Genomic DNA, 16491 nt, shown 5'->3' on the forward strand with positions numbered 1-16491 from the left:
AGCCCTGAGGATCTGCCAGGCAAAGATGACTGAGAGAGGGGCCCAGGGCTGCAGCAGGGCGGTGGGCATGATGGGAATGTGATCCGGTCAGGAGGCACAGAGAGGAGGGTGTTCCCCACCTTTTTCACAGAAAAGGTGAAAGATCCTTCAACTTCAGGGCCAGACACTGGTGTACTAGAGAGATTATGCAGAAGACAGGGAGAGGCAGGTGGATGTTAGGCACCAGAAAACAAGGTTATTCTGGGGTTGCAATTCTTGATAAGGCAGGTCCTGGGATATAACCATGGTGTGATCCTGAGGCGGGGCCTGCAGGTTTCGCTCTTATCTGAAATATGCGGCTAACTTGAGTCACAATTCCAAGGAGAACCTACTCAAAGCTCTCCTAATCAGTAACAGCTGGAGTTCAAACCCAGGCTTCTGACTCCCGGCTCGGCTTCCGCTCGGCTCTGGCTCGGCTCCGGCTCAGCTCCAACTTGGCTCCAACTCTGGCTCCGACTCCGGCAGTACTTTCCCAGTTATCTCCCAGCTATCCTCTCTACACGGATGAGTTAAACATGCCACGCCGGGCAGTGGTGGTGCACGCCTTTAATCCCCACACTTGGGAGGCAGAGGCAGGCAGATTTCTGAGTTCGAGGCCAGCCTGGCCTACAGAGTGAGTTCCAGGACAGCCAAGGCTATACAGAGAAACCCTATCTCGAAAAACCAAAAAATAAATAAATAAATAAATAAATAAATAAAAATAAACATGCCACCATGGTGTTCAGTTCCTCACAACCATTCAGAGTGACAGATAGCAACCGCTGCTTTTCAAAGGCATGGTTATATTTCCCAAAGGAAGCCCAGAGTGCTATGCTTAGCTTGGATGCTGGGCAGGAAAAAGATCAGAAGCCCTGCACCCCACTTAACACTAGCTCCCTTCTCCTCCTTAGACCTGACCCCTCCTCTCAGCAGCCATGACAAATTTTGTTTGTTTGTTTGTTTGTTTTTTGGAGACAGGATTTCTCTGTGTAGCCCTGGCTGTCCTGGAACTCACTCTGTAGACCAGGCCGACCTCGAACTCAGAAATCCGCCTGTCTCTGCCTCCCAAGTGCTGGGATTAAAGGCGTGTGCCACCACCGCCCGGCCAGCCGTGACTTTTAATCTGAGAGCCTTAGCCCTCTGGTTTGTTTCTAAGGTTTCTTGTGTGTTTGTTTGTGTGCAGGATCTCATGCAGGCCGCCTCAAATTCACAGAATAGCCAAGGCTGACTTTGAATTTGTGATTCTTCTGCCTCCATCAACCAAGTGCTGGGAAAAACAGGTTTGAGCCACCTTGCCTAGCTAGCAGGGTCCTTTTAAAAGTGCTTTAAGAGCAAAATAGTGAGAGTGTATACATCAGATGCTCAGGGTTAACCTGTTGGATGAATGCATGGCTAGAATTCCACTAACTGGCTCTAGGTTAAAAAGCAAACAAACAAAAACAAAACAAACAAACAAACAAAAACAAAACCAAGGGAGGGATTTGTAAGGGTGGGATTGGGAGGAAAGGAGGAGAGAGGCTGTGATTGATATATGATAAAGTGAAAATAATAATAAATTATTAAAAAACAAAAACAAAACTAGTCGCTGTTCCTTTTCTTCTCACAGGGACCTCTGTTCTACTGTAACAGTGCTTTGGAACAGCAAATGAAGCCAGAAGGGAGCTGCCAGCTTCTTCGCTTCTAGTTCCAGTCTTCCTGGAACTTGGAAACAATTTTAAGAAGACAGAGGATTTTCTGTGGAGGCTGACCTTTCCCCGCTCCTGCTCTCATTAGCTGTTGCCAACACCCCACACATGTCCCAGTGTTCACAATATTACTAAGTCCCACTGAGGACTGAGCTTGAGGCTGAGTAAAAATGAGACCCCTACAGGTGTGACGGTATACACTACATTATCATCACTTGGGAGGATGAGGCAGGGGGGGATCTCTGACAGTTCCAGGTCAACCAGCCAAGGTAATAGTTAGAACCTATCTTAAAAGAGGAAAGCAAACAAGAAGACCTTTAACCCAATTATCATTAAGGGATCAAAGCATCAGGTAACTGAAAAGACCCTCCCCCCAAGGAAGCTCCCAAGACACCAGAGTCCAGAGCAACATTTCAAGGCTATGGGATTTTGGGGTTTTCTTTCTCATTCAAAGCTAAGGGCCACATTGTTTCAGGAAGCACTGAGGAAAAGTTTACTAAGTCTCAGAAGTCCCCAGCCACACCACCCTGAAACTCCAGTAAAATTATCTCATAGAATTACCACATCAGATTCATCAACCAGGTTCCTGAGATAATCCCATCCAGAAGTCCTGGCTCCACCTGGCCACATGTGCCACTGAAAAACAACTAAATGGCACACGCAGTATTAGTGACCTGTTTTGATGCCAGACTGTTTTGATGTAACAGCGGACAAGAGCAATTTAAGAAAGGAGGGGGTGCTTTTGGCCCCTCCCGGCAGAGAAGGCGTGGTGGCAGGAAGAGGAGGTAGCTGGCTACATTGTATCCAGTCAGAAATCCAGCAGAGCGTGCTGTATGAGTACACACAATTCTTTCTCCTCTTTATTCAGTCCAGGACCCCAGCTGCTGGAATGGTGCCACCCATAGTTCACGTGGGTCTTCCTAATCTAGATAATCTCTCACACATATACTTGGAGACTTGTTTCCATGGTAATTCTAAATGGTAATTCACAGTGAACCTTGTTGACCGTCCCTCCCTCATCCCTCTCTGTTACCTCTCCAGCAATCAGGCCTAGTGGGAGCAGAAGCAGAAGAATTCAGCCATTCAAACAGGAACTGCCACCTCCACCGCTGAGGGATGGACCCATAGAAGTGGCCACATTTCATAAACCAGCTAGACACAGCTGCCAGCATGTCACCCCTGACTCCCACCCCGTCTGCTGTGTAGTAGGAACAGTCAGGTTTGCTGCATTCTTGCAATCATGGAGGGAAAGGATGAAAGTGGGTATCTACCTGAGCCCCACGGGTATCAGACCAGCTCACAGGTAGAGATCTTCTAGTAGCACACACCGCTTACACCTGGAAGGAGGTGGTCTCCCCATGTGTGTAGGAAGCCCCTCCTGTATGAGGTTGCAACCCTGCACAGTAGGCTGTGTGCACTTTGAGCTAATGTCTTTTCTGTAGGTTAGGAGCAAAGTTCAGACAGCAAAGCATCACCATGCCTACAGGAAAAAGGCAGTAAAGAGAGGGTAGAGCCTGGGTGCTGCCTTCAAACTGTTTTATATCTCCCTGCCCCACCACTGTGAGCTGCAGTGGGTTTGCCATCACCTTTCCCTGTAAAGAAAGCATATCAAGACGGAGCAAGATTGAGTAACCAGAGTGCACTCCAGCACACAGATCCTGGTGGCTGTGGGCCTGGTGGCAGTGTTCCCTCACAAAATGTGCTTTGCATGCTAAATAGGCTTGCTGTTGTTTGAGATAAAAGGACAATAGGTCACTTGTGTCATGTGCCATTGGATGCTATTGGTTCTAGGTTTTCAGAGTGTAACTTAGAGGCAGGATGCCCTAAAAGTTCTTGCCAGCCCATCTCTCCTGATTGCATTTTTTTTGTCTTCTTGGGGGGGGGGGCATCCATCACCCCACCAGAGCTGAATCTATTGTTTTGTTTTAAGAATAAATTTCACATGCTTTCTGAGTTTATACAGATTGGTTTTCTGAAAACATTGGCAGGGGTGGTGTGTGTGTGTGTGTGTGTGTGTGTGTGTGTGTGTGAGAGAGAGAGACAGAGACAGAGACAGAGACAGAGAGAGACAAAGAGAGAGAGAGCCTTATAGAAGATTGTAGCCTTCCTGGGTTAGCAGGCTGGCAAAGACTTCTAACAAGGTTCCTTTGGAGGGCACAGTCTAATGGGCCTGTTGCATTCTCTAGCTGTTAATCCAAAAACTGAGTTTCACTATGTAACCCATCTAAGGACCATCTGTTTCTTCGTGTGAGAAATAAAGACTAAAAACACACCTCGATGACCAAGAGTCCTCGAAGTGTAGATACCACCTATTTCTGGTGTTACCAGAGTTTTAAGGTACAAGGTTGAGCTCTGGCCTCCTAATAAACAAGCCACACCCACCAGTCCTTAACCCTCCAATTAAAGAGAGAATAGCAAAAAGCTCTCTCTCTCTCTCTCTCTCTCTCTCTCTGTGTGTGTGTGTGTGTTTTCCTTTTCTTCCTTCCTTTCTCTCTCTCTTTCTTTCTTTCTTTCTTCCTTTCTCTCTCTTTCTCTCTCTCTCTCTTTCTTTCTTTCTCTCTCTTTCTTTCTCTCTCTCTTTCTTTCTCTCTCTTTCTTTCTCTTTCTTTCTTTCTCTCTTTCTTTCTTTCTTTCTTTCTTTCTTCTTTCTTTCTTTTCCCCCTTCCCCCAACACTCACAAGGTTTCTCTGTAGCCTGGCTGTCCTGGAACTCTTTGTGTAGACCAGGCTGACTTTGAACTCATAGAGATCCACCTGCCTCTTCCTCCTGAGTGAGAGGATTAAAGGCAAAGTAAAAAGTTTGATTCTAGGAGGCCACATTGGGAAGAGAAATAAAGGCGTCCTGTGGTAGGTCCTGATCTGAAGGTCAGGTCTACACAGTGAAAAGAGCCATGTAGAGTTTAGCAGTCCGGTCAAAGTATGGTCTTAATGTTCTCATTACCTCATTGTCAGTGTGTCCCACAGTGTAGTTCCGGAAATTGTCAGATCTGTGTGAAGGTTTAGGCCCCGTGAGAAGCATTTGCCTAGTAAGCCTGACAACCTGAATGCCAATCCCAGAAACCAAGGATTAGACAACTCTCAAAGTTTGTCATCTGTGTCATGGCACACTTATGCACACACACACACACACACACACACACACCACAATCACTAATCATCATCATGGCAAATTAAATACAATTTTTAAAATCCTGTTTTAATTTTAGATGTATTGGTGTTTTGCCTGCATATATGTCTGTGTACCACAGGCACGTGTCTTCAGAGGCCAGAAGAAGGTGTCGATCCCCTGGAGCTGGAGTTATAGACACCTGTGCGTGACCATGTGGATGCTGGGAATTGAACCCAGGTCTTCTGAAGGAACAGCTAGTGCTCTTAACCACTGAGCCAACTCTCCATAAACCCAAAGTTATTTTATGTTTTGATTTTATGTATATTAATATTCTGCCTGTGTGGATTCAATTTCACCACGTGTGTGCGTGTGGTGCCTGCTGAAGCCAGAAGAGGGTACAGGATCCTCTTTGAACTGCAGTTACAGACTGTTTTGAGCTATCTACCCTGTGAGTTCTGATAACTAAGCCTGGGTCCTCTAAAAAAAGCACCAAATGCTCTTAACCACGAAACCATCTCTCCAGCCCCAATTAAAAAAAAAAAAAAAAAAAAATGCCGGGTGGTGGTGGCGCACGCCTTTAATTCCAGCACTTGGGAGGCAGAGGCAGGCAGATTTCTGAGTTCGAGGCCAGCCTGGTCTACAGAGTGAGTTCCAGGACAGCCAGGGCTACACAGAGAAACCCTGTCTCGAAAAACCAAAAAAAAAAAAAAAAAAAAAAAAAAAGAATGTAAAGTCACTGGGAGGCAAAATCCTTATACTATGGCTTTAGTTTTTCCCTCTCCTTAGCATGAGATTCCTGGAGAAAAATTTTAATTTTTAACGGGTAGCCAAGGGGAGGAGCCAGTCTCTTTAGGCTACCGCCTCTCTTGCCAGGAGGTCATACTGACCACTGTAAACATTCAAAACCTGTTAGCTGTGTCACCTGAGACCCGTTGCTGTTCTAGCATTCGACTGTTTATATTACTGGGTAAACTTCATTCCAACCAAGGTCAATAAAACCATGTTATGCTTTCTATCGGCTGCTATAACTCCAGCTCTCAGGCCGACAAAGGAAGAGAGCCAAAGTTTGAGGCCAGCCTGGTGTACGTATAAAGATTCTGTCCCAAAGAACTCCAAGCCTCAGGATGTAGCTCTGAGGCAGCATATGCACTTTGTAGGCACGAGCCTCAGGTTTAACCCACAGCACCGTGAATCAGTTCTGAGTTGTAAAGGATCAGAGCCCTGTTCTGGGTGTTGATTTCAGACTCTGGCCTCATAAGACTCCCAGAGCCAAATAGCCTTTGACAAGCACTTTGTATAATAGGGACGTCATTCAATGCCTTGTTGAATTAACTGGGGCTTTCTTTAAATAAAGGCTTGTTTTTAGAAGTTTGCTTTCTTTCTAGTTTTTCTAATGAGGAAAAAAAAAAAAAACCAATGGATTCAAATAATCTACAGTCCTTATCACAGCTTGTCACAAACGCCTGCCTCATCTTCTTAGACCAGAATGAACACAACATACACACTCACACACATACATTCTTTCTCACACACACTCACATACACTCACACATTCACACACACACATTCCCTCACACATACTCATACATTCACATACACAGTCACACAGTCACACAGTCACACACACACACACACACACACTCACTTTCTAATCTCAGAGCACATCCTCAGTCTGGTGTCCCGGGAATGTTTGCTGGCAAGCTTCCTCTCTCTACAGTTATTTCCTGGAAGAAAAACAAAACTCATTTTTCAAGTGATGTTACATCTTCAGACGCTGCTGAGATCAAGGGGAAGTCCCACTGTTACCAACTATTAATCTTTTTTTTTTTTTAAAAAAAGCTTTTTTTAAAAATTACTTTCTTTTTCTTCTCATTTGACAAGAATGGTTGTGTTTTCCCCTTTGCTGATCAACAAGGAAGGGTGGTTTATTGGAAAAGCTTATTTTTTTAGGCAAAGACAGCAGTTAGGCATCTGGTCAACACATTGTTTATTGTAACCTAAAAGTGAATTTCATAAAGTTGTTTGGGCAACATTTACCTTTTACAAAATGAAGTTGTGAGCTGGGCATAGTGGCCTTCAATCCTAACTCTTAGGAGGTAGAGACAGGCAGATCTCAGCTAGTTCAGGGACAGTCTGGTCTACAGAGTGAGTTCCAGGATAGCCAGGACTTCGTGAAGAGACCCTGTCTCAAACAACAACAACAAAGCAATTGTGTAATTGGGGATGTAGCATGGTGACAGAGTTCTTACACAGTATGTATGTAGTACTGGGTGCACATGTGCACACACACACACATTAGTTGTGGCAATCTGTACACAAAGAGACTTAATACAAGGATGGAATATTCAAAACACCAGCTTTGGGTTTGTACATAACAAACAAATATCTTAAATAGTTTTCAAAATGCTCCAGAAGTTGAAACACAAGGGCAAGCTTTAGAAAAAGATAACAATGTAGTTATATAATTGGAGAGAGAGAGGGGAAAGGACCTTGGGAGCTTTCCATGTCCTTTAAATCATGGGGCAGAAGAAAGGAGCATTCAGCTTCCCATGCTGACTTTACAGAATTGATGTACCTTAGCTTCTCCCAGAAGCAAAGACATGTCTCTTGCTCCATTTCTTTTGTAAAATGAATTGCACAGATGCCTGGGTGATCCGCCCCAGCCTGGCAGGTTTGCGTGGGAGGAGTCTCAGTTACACAGAAGAGAACTAATCTAACCCCAGCTCAGGCAAGGCCTTGCTGTCAATCTTGCTTTGCTTTGGTGGTGCTGAGGATGCTGAGACCCAGGCTCTCACCTCATGCTCAGCTCATACTGAGCCACATTTCCAGCCCCTTGATAACAAAAAAAGATCCCTTTTCCCCACTGATAGTCTCCTAATCCAGCCCCAAATTTCAACTTTTTTTCCGCATTATTTGCATAACAATTTCATCCAAGGGGGGGGGGGGTCCTCAGTTCAACCAGGAGAAAAACTTTTCTAGATGGAAAGTTAAATCAAACTCACAGACATTTCCCAAAAATATTCCATTGTGTTTGTACAAGCAGTTTAAGGTCCTACGAACAGTTCTAGAAGGTACACAACAGACGGGAGAGATGGCCCAGAGGTCAAGAGCTCTTGCAGACCTTTCTCAGGGCCACAGTTTGGTCCCTAGCACCCACATCTCCAGCTACAAGGGACCTGACTGACTCGCTCTCTGACCTCTGTGGGCACCTGCACACACACACACACACACACACACACACACACACACACACTGAAAAAGAAATCTAAACACAATAACAAAAAGAAAGCACACAGCAGACCATGCATCACTTGTGTGTGTTCACAGAGAAGAACGGGATTCCATCTCTGGATGTTCTATGTTCTTCTGAATGCTAGAGTCACTTGGGAAACAGTGGACTCAGCCAATGAACTCCTGCTTTTTTAAACTAGAAGAAAAAAAAAATTAAGAAAATAATTCTCTGGAGTAGAACTAAATCTGCCAGCACATCTTGGTGTTCTCACGTAAAGTGAATACTTCTTGCCTTTTTTCAAGAAAATAAACACAGAAGGTGGAGTTGCCTTGTGACTTTTCCTTAGAAAGGTCCCCCAAGCCCAGCCCAAAGCCAGAAGAGAGCTGACCTGTGCTTGCTTCTAGCTCTTTTGTTGGAGTTACTTTTATTTGTTTAAAATTTCAAGGTATTTGGGCTTTATCTTGCTAGGTGATATAAAGTTTTTTTTTTTGTTGTTGTTGTTTTTGTTTTGTTTTGTTTTGTTTTTTGTTGTTGTTGTTGTTTTTAAGCAGAGACTTGCCAGGGTGTTGTGATACCTTTGTTAAAATGTCCAGCTTTGGGCCCTGTACCTCACCTGGGCAGCAGAGTAGAACTGCCCTGGGGGTGGCGGGGTGGGAGGATGTGCAGATGAGTTGGGCCCCAAGGCTGTGAGCATGAGAAAGCTGGCCCTGCACCTCATCTGGGGTGGATGGGTAAGAGAGAGATGCCCCAGCTCCTTCTGCAGCAGGCCAGTGAGCTGGCTCTGAGGATACGAGAGCAGGAAAGCTGGCTCAGTCCCTCACTGGCAGCAGTACTTTGGAGAGTGGGCCCGGCACCTCCCTTGGGTAGCACAATAGAACATTTTATGAACATTAAGTTTCTGCCTTTATTGGTGTTCATTTTTTTAATTTTCTCTTTGGCTGTATCAAAAGAGATATTTGTGTGCAGGTAATCACGTTATTTTAATTATTAAGATTTTAGATACCTTTTATGTTCTGGCAAATATTGATGAGAAATACTTCAGAAACTAGTTACTTAGACTCAGAGCAACCCATGTTTGGCTAGCCTGGAACTGTACATAGCCCAGGCTGGACTTGAATTTATTGCTATCCCCCTTCATCTACCCCCTAAGAGCTGAGATTATAAGCATGGACTACCAAGCCAAGCAATTGTTTCGTTTCTTTGGTCTCTTTGGTTTGGTTTTGGTTTTCTGATATTTTTGGTGATGGAGCACAAGGTATTGTACATACTGTGTGAGTACCTTACCCGTGAGATACACTCCAGCCTTTAAAAAGAAAACATTCAAATTTTTGATACAGGGTCCCTTTACCCTTGACATGGACCAAATTGATCTTTAGCTCTCTCCACAGCTTGGGAAGGTCTTGGATCTGTGAAGCTCAGTCTCCTAAGCATCTGGGACTGTGGGTATGTGCCACCGGCTTCACCATAGCAACTGTCGCTCATATCTTATTTTTGGAGATAGGGTCCCTCACTGAACCTGGTAGCTGCTGAGCGGGCTAGGCTGGCTGGCCTCCAGGGCTCTGCCTGTTTTCACTTCTTCTGGGCTGGAACTGCAGACACATCTGCCCAGGGGTTTACCCGGGTGCTGGAGCGGCTCAGTTCCTCAGGCCTCTTAGCCAGTGCTTTGCCAGATGAGTCTCCTCCTCGCCACTGTTTACATTCTTTTGATTGTAAGTGAGTCATAATCTCATCCAAACCCAAGAAGAGGCATGACTCCACAGCTCAGTGGGACAAAGGTCAAGATTATGTTGTGAAAGAAACATTTGTCAGGCGAGTAAGATCTGCCGTATCTTACTTTCTGATGGTGACAGAACACACACATACTGTCTCTCTGTTTCCTGGCTAGTCTTCTTCTTTTTTTGACATCCTTTAAAAAAAATCATGTGTATATGTGTGCTGTCTACTTGAATGTGTGCATGTGAATACAGATTTCCATGGAAATCAGAGAAGGACACTGGGTCCCCTGGACCTAGAGTTACCAGCTCATAACCACCCAATAAGGATGCTGGAATCAAACTCCTGTCCTTTCCAAGACAGGTCATGCTCTTTTTTTGTTTGTTTTCTGTTTTGTTTTGTTTTGAGACAGAGTTTCTCTGTGTAGAGTTTCTTGTCTATCCTGGAACTCACTCTGTAGACCAGGCTACCCTTGAACTCATACATCCACCTGCCTCTGCCTCCTGAGTGCTGGAATTAAGTCGCTACTCCCACCTCCTGAGAAGTCACATTTTTAAACTCTAAACCAACAACCTCATAAGCCAAGAAGAACATGTACCCACCTCTAAGGCATTTACCCCTCCCTTCCTGGCTAGTCTTTAAGTTGATGCTTTGTGGGGAGCATCAATGGTAATTGCATGCCAGCGTTTTCTTATTTCCATACAATATATTCAGCTCTAACTATGGATAAGTTCCTGCATATTTTTTTTAGGAGTTGGACGTAAGGCATTACCGTGGTCAGGGGGACACACTCTTTCACTGATACTCCCCTCTAGCCTCTATGTGGGGTCGATTGTTTTTTTTTTTTTTTTTTTTTTTTTTTTTAAAATCAAACAGTGGGGATGAATACTGTATCGGGGATGTGGGTTCTTGCAAGAGAAACACTACCACTATCTATATGGTAAGGGGTTATAGCTAGAGACATCATTTTGAATTTACGTTTAGTTTAATATAATACAAATAATTCCATTCAGAATTAAGTAGTGGTAGATACATACATAAGCAGGAATTTATTAACACACACACACACACACACACACACACACACACACACACATACACACACACACACACCTGTGCTCTGTCAACTGAGAGAACCAGAAAGCAATTGTACCCTCCTAGCAATGAATGTATCTGACACCAGACTTTTGTGTCTGTCAAGGATTGAACCCAGAACCCCACCCATGCCAAGTCCAGGTTCTACCACTGAGTAGCACCCCAAGTCCTATTGTCATATAACCAGCCGTTAGCACCTGGTAACTAGCTACTCCAAACTTAAACTTTCTTGAATGGAAAAGAGATTTTCATGGGATTTAGGAGGTTCCAGAAGCAGAGGAACTTACAAGACTCACAAAGTGGTCCCCCCAAAATTACATCAGCACAAAGAGCCAAAGTATAAAATAAACACCTGTGATGCAGGGTGGTGGTGGCACACACCTTTAATCCCAACACTTGGGAGGCAGAGGCAGGTGGATTTCTGAGTTCGAGGCCAGCCTGGTCTACAGAGTGAGTTCCAGGACAGCCAGGGCTATACAGAGAAACCCTGTCTCGAAAAACCAACCAACCAACCAAACAAACAAACAAAAACAAAAAACACCTGTGAGTTTGCAGTGTTGTAATTAAATGATAGATTAAATGCTTACATAGGTAGGAAAAAAGTCCAAGGCTGACGAGATGACTCAGCAAGGAAAGGTGCCGATAAACCTGACGACCTGAGTTTTATCCGCAGGACCCATGGTGGAAGGACAGACTGACTCTTACTGACACTTGGGCCATGGCACACACATACACTCTCATGTTTGGGTGTGTGTACGTACACACTTGCCAACAAACAAAGTCATAATTTTTAAAAGAAAAATTCCAAAGAATTTGTGTTAACACTTCCTCCTCAAGGAAGAAATGTACAAATCCCCACTCCTTATGAAGTATAGTGTGGTAGAAAACAGAAACTCAATTACAATGGAGAAACCCAACAAATATTACATCAACTCAGAGATCAAGGTCAGCCGGAATCATTATATTGATACTAAGCACCCTTGAGATCACTTTACCCCCAGAAACTCGAAGATCCAGTCTAAACATGACCAAAACAATCAGGAAAATTCCAGTAGAGAGACATCCTATAAAATATTAGAGCAGTGCTCCTTCAAAATTGCCAAGGTCACCTGAGCAAGGAAGTCCCGAGGAACTCGTATCTATCTAAGAGGCGCTTGAAGGAACATGACAGCTAAATATAATGTGGGGGTCTATGAAAAAGAGGCATGGGGAGACAGAGGAGATCTGAATAAGCAATGGATCTTTAACAACAGGAGTCAACATGGGTTTAGGAGTTTTGGGAAATGTGCCACGCTAATATCAGGTGACATTCATGGAATAACCTGTGTGCCAGATAGACAGGAACTCTTTATATGATTTAAAACTATTTTAAAAATAAAATCTTGTTTTCTTTCTTCTTTTAAAAAAGACTTTTAATGTGTCTCTGTGTGAGCCCATGTGAGTAGGTGTGCATCATGTGTGTGCAGGAGCCTGCAGAGGCCAGAGGAGGACATGGGGTATCCTGGACCTGGAGTTATAAGCAGCTGTGAGCCACTGTGTGGGTGCTGGGAATCAAACCCGGGTCCTTTGCAAGAGCAGTGAATAAGCACTCCTACCCACTCAGCCATCTCTCCCACCCCAAATAAAATCTTCCCCAAGTGCTATTTCTTCCATCATAGAATGACATTCATAGAAGCTGATAGGTTGTGGCAGTTAATAGTGGCAGTGATTGCCTCATTTCTATTGGCTCACTGCCCTGGGACTGAGAAACCCATCTGGGCACTGTCCTTGACATCTATACAAGTAACAAAATAAAGGCCAGGTAAACCTGAGAGATGCTGTCTCCCTTCCACTTGACATACAAACTCCACAAGCCTTTGCCAACCATCCCTCCTCACCTCCCTCCAGCGTGAGTTCCTCTCCAGCCCCAGTGGGGTCTTCTGTTCCTCCATCTCCCTAGTCCCCCGTTGCTGAGAAAGAAAGATAGAAATGACCAGAACAAAGGTGGAGGATGGTCTAACATAAAGAAAAGTAGACTTAGCATCAAATAAACATACATACAGCGGATGTCCTACAATCTAGAGTCTTCCAAGTGCTCTAGTAATACAGTAAGACACAGAATGTCACGTCTCACAAAGAAAGCCAAAACTATAGCTGGTGGCATTTCCAGGAATGTCTGCCCTTCCCCACCTAGGTTGAAATTAGTCTGTAAGAAACATAACTCTAACCCAAAAGTTGAAGGGTCTCCCTGTGTTGCTATGGACACTGGTACACATCGGGAGGACCTGTTGGAATTGCCCATGTAGATTCTCTTTACTCTGTGCCGCATGCATCTATGTAAAGATAGAGACTATCCCCATGATCTTTGTTTCCACTTGCCTACTACATCACAGACGGGCTCCTAACACAATAAAGACTCCAAAAGCAAATTTACCTCTCGACTATGACTTCCGTTGTCTACCTTACAACACTCTGACCATTACCCTGCTAGACAAGTGCCACTTAAAATGTCATCCATAGTCCTGTCCCTGGCTGGGAAGCTACAAAAGAAGGCTGCGATTTGGCTCTGCTGCATTCATTAATTCAATTCATCACTCAAATGCACAATCAGCAAAACTGTGCATACAAGACCAAATATTTAAGACTTTGAACGAGGCTGGACGTAGTGGTGCATGCCTTTATCCTCAGCACTTGGAAGGCAGAGGCAGGTAGATCTCTATGATTCAAGGCTGGCCTGGCCTACGTAATGAGTTCTAGGACACCCAGGGCTATGTAGAAAGACGCTGTCTCCAACCCTGGGGGAGTGTAAGGATGAGGGTCAAATAAATAGGGATTCCTTCCCTGGAGCCCCTCCCACTCTTAGGAGTTCTTCCTGACCTTTTCTTAATAACTATGTTTTGCTCTACTTAAAAACAAACAAACCAACCAACCACAGAGCTAGAGAGACAGTTCTGTCATAACCTAGAATCAAATTACTCATGGAGAGACTGGAGAGATGATCCATCAGTTAAGAGTACCAGCTAGGGCTGGAGAGAGGGCTCAGTGGTTAAGAGCACTGGCTGTTCTTCCAGAGGACCTGAGTTCAATTCCCAGCAACCACATGGTGGCTCACAACCATCCGTAATGGGATCCAATGCCCTCTTCTGGTGTGTCTGAAGACAACAACAGTCTTCACATATACCCACATATATTAAATAAATAAATAATTTTAAAAAAAATTAAAAAAAAAAAAGAACACCAGGTGTTTTTCCAGAGGACCCAGATTCATTTCCCAGCACCTATGTGGCAGCTCACATCTGTCTATAACTACCATTCCAAGGGATCTGAGGTCCTCTTCTGGCATCCTTGGATACCAGCCATGCAAATGGTATATAAACAGGCAATCAAAACACTCACGACACCTAAAGTTTTTAAAAAGCCAAAAATCACACAAGAGGGCTAGAGAGAGCTGGCTCAGTGGCCAAAACTTGTTGCACAGCATGAGGAACCTGTGGTCATAGCCACAGCACCTACAAGGACCCAGTGTGCCTACACATGTGCTAGTAACCCAAGCACCTTAGGAGGCAGAGGAGACAGAAGCAAGACTGGGTGTCCTAGCCACCAGCCTAGCTCTAGGGTCAGTGAGAGACTCTCTGGGATTAAGGTGGAAAGTGACAGAGCAGGGCATCTCTCATCCTCTGGCCTCTGGCTCAAGTGTATACCAGATCACATGTATATGTGCACATACACATGCACGTGCACACGCACGCACACATACCACAAGCGCGTATAACCCACATGCAAACATGCACATACATCATATACACATGTACACACACACACACACACACACACACACAAATAGATAATAAAAGAATTCACACAAGAAATAGTATGTGTTGCCGGGCAGTGATGGCGCATGCCTTTAATCCCAGCACTTGGGAGGCAGAGGCAGGCGGATTTCTGAGTTCAAGGCCAGCCTGGTCTACAGAGTGAGTTCCAGGACAGCCAGGGCTATACAGAGAAACCCTGTCTTGAGAAACAAAACCAACCAACCAAACAAACAAACAAACAAACAACCAAACAAAAAAGAAATAGTATGTGGCAGAAATTGCGTATTCAGAATGCATAGTAGGGCCACAGCTTGGTCAATGTGAATTGAGAACCAGTGTTAAACTGTCCTGTTTCTATTTTCAACCTTAAGAGGGTGTTTCTCACTTCCTCATTACCCAGTCCTAGAGGAAAAAAAAAAAAACTCTCTCCAAAACAAATGCTTCAAAGTCCAGGCTTCCCCCACCCACCTCTGCTCTGCTTCCCTGACCTTTCCTGAACTCTGCAGCTAGAACCTCCACGAACAGTCATACCATTAGTCTCTACCTGGAAAAAGTCCACTTCTATTTCAGGCTGCTAAGCTGTGCTAGATCCTGGAGGAGGCGGAGGAGCGTCTCTTCCTGAAATTGTGGGAACAAATTCATCTTCAAGGAAAACCTAATTCCTACAAGGGGAGTGTGCTAAAAACCCCACCTCTGTGTTAACCCAGGAAGCCTGGCTACCCCAGCAACTCATAACCCAGAAAATTCAGACGTCCCCGCAGTGACACCAAGACCCTCAAAAGTGTCTACGTGCCCACAGCTGGAATTTCCACAATTTGGGAAGAGCGGCTTTATTAGAAGTGAGTTAGCCACCTGAGGTGGAGTTGACCATTCCTTGCTTTTGGAAATGGTATTTAATTTCTCTCATTAGTTTGGTCTGCACCCGTTGTGGTGTTAACCTGATGATGTGTAGTGTGCAGGTTCATAGTCTCATTATTTTGGGCCTCTAATTTTCCAGAGGCCAAAAATGTAAACTATGCATTAAGGTTTCAGTCTTCCTATTGTAAGGGCGGATGTAGTCGCAACCCACTCAACATTTGTTTTCAGGGTGTTACTTCATTTGGCACTAGCTCTTTGTAAACTTATGTTATTTAAGTTATTTTCAACATATGTGAGAATGTGTTTATACTTACAGGGCACTGTTTCATAATGCAAATTCTTGTGTATACACTCCGAAACAGTTGCCTTTTGTTGATGGACAGACAATTACGACTGTGTTTTGTTTCCCAGTTCAAAATGGGGAGTTCAAAAGGCTTTGCATGTGCTTATATCACAGCTTCTCAGACTTTCTCATTCAGAAAACACACCTGTAATTATATCTGTCATTTTAAAGAACGAAGTGTCCTCTGGGCTGGAGAGAAGCCCTGGTTAAGAGCACTGGCTGCCCTTTCAGAGAATCTGGGTTTGATCCCCACGACCCACAGGAAGGCTCTCAATTGTCTGTTACTCCAGTCTCAGGGGCATCCGGCACCCTCTTCTGGCCTCCGTAGGCACTGGATGGATACACATGGTACACAGACATACATGCAGGCAAAACACTCATACGCATAAAATAAAAAATAGATTCTTTAAAAAGAAAAGTGTTCTTCATACTTCTCCACAATGTCATCAGGACCCCTGAAATTTTCTCCAAAAGTAAAGGCGAGGATCAATAAAACCACACTGAGCCTACATCCTCTCAGGCAAACGGCCGCTGCGTACTCCTATGGCTAGCTCTTCTCAGGTCAAAGGTACCAAGATGGGCCTGAGTTTGAGCTCTCACTTCCTCCACTCTCAGTCTATCCAGAAAATCTTCTTCTGACTCAGAGCT

Source organism: Arvicanthis niloticus, chromosome 5 (assembly GCF_011762505.2).
Source record: "Arvicanthis niloticus isolate mArvNil1 chromosome 5, mArvNil1.pat.X, whole genome shotgun sequence".
Taxonomy (NCBI): Eukaryota; Metazoa; Chordata; class Mammalia; order Rodentia; family Muridae; genus Arvicanthis; species Arvicanthis niloticus.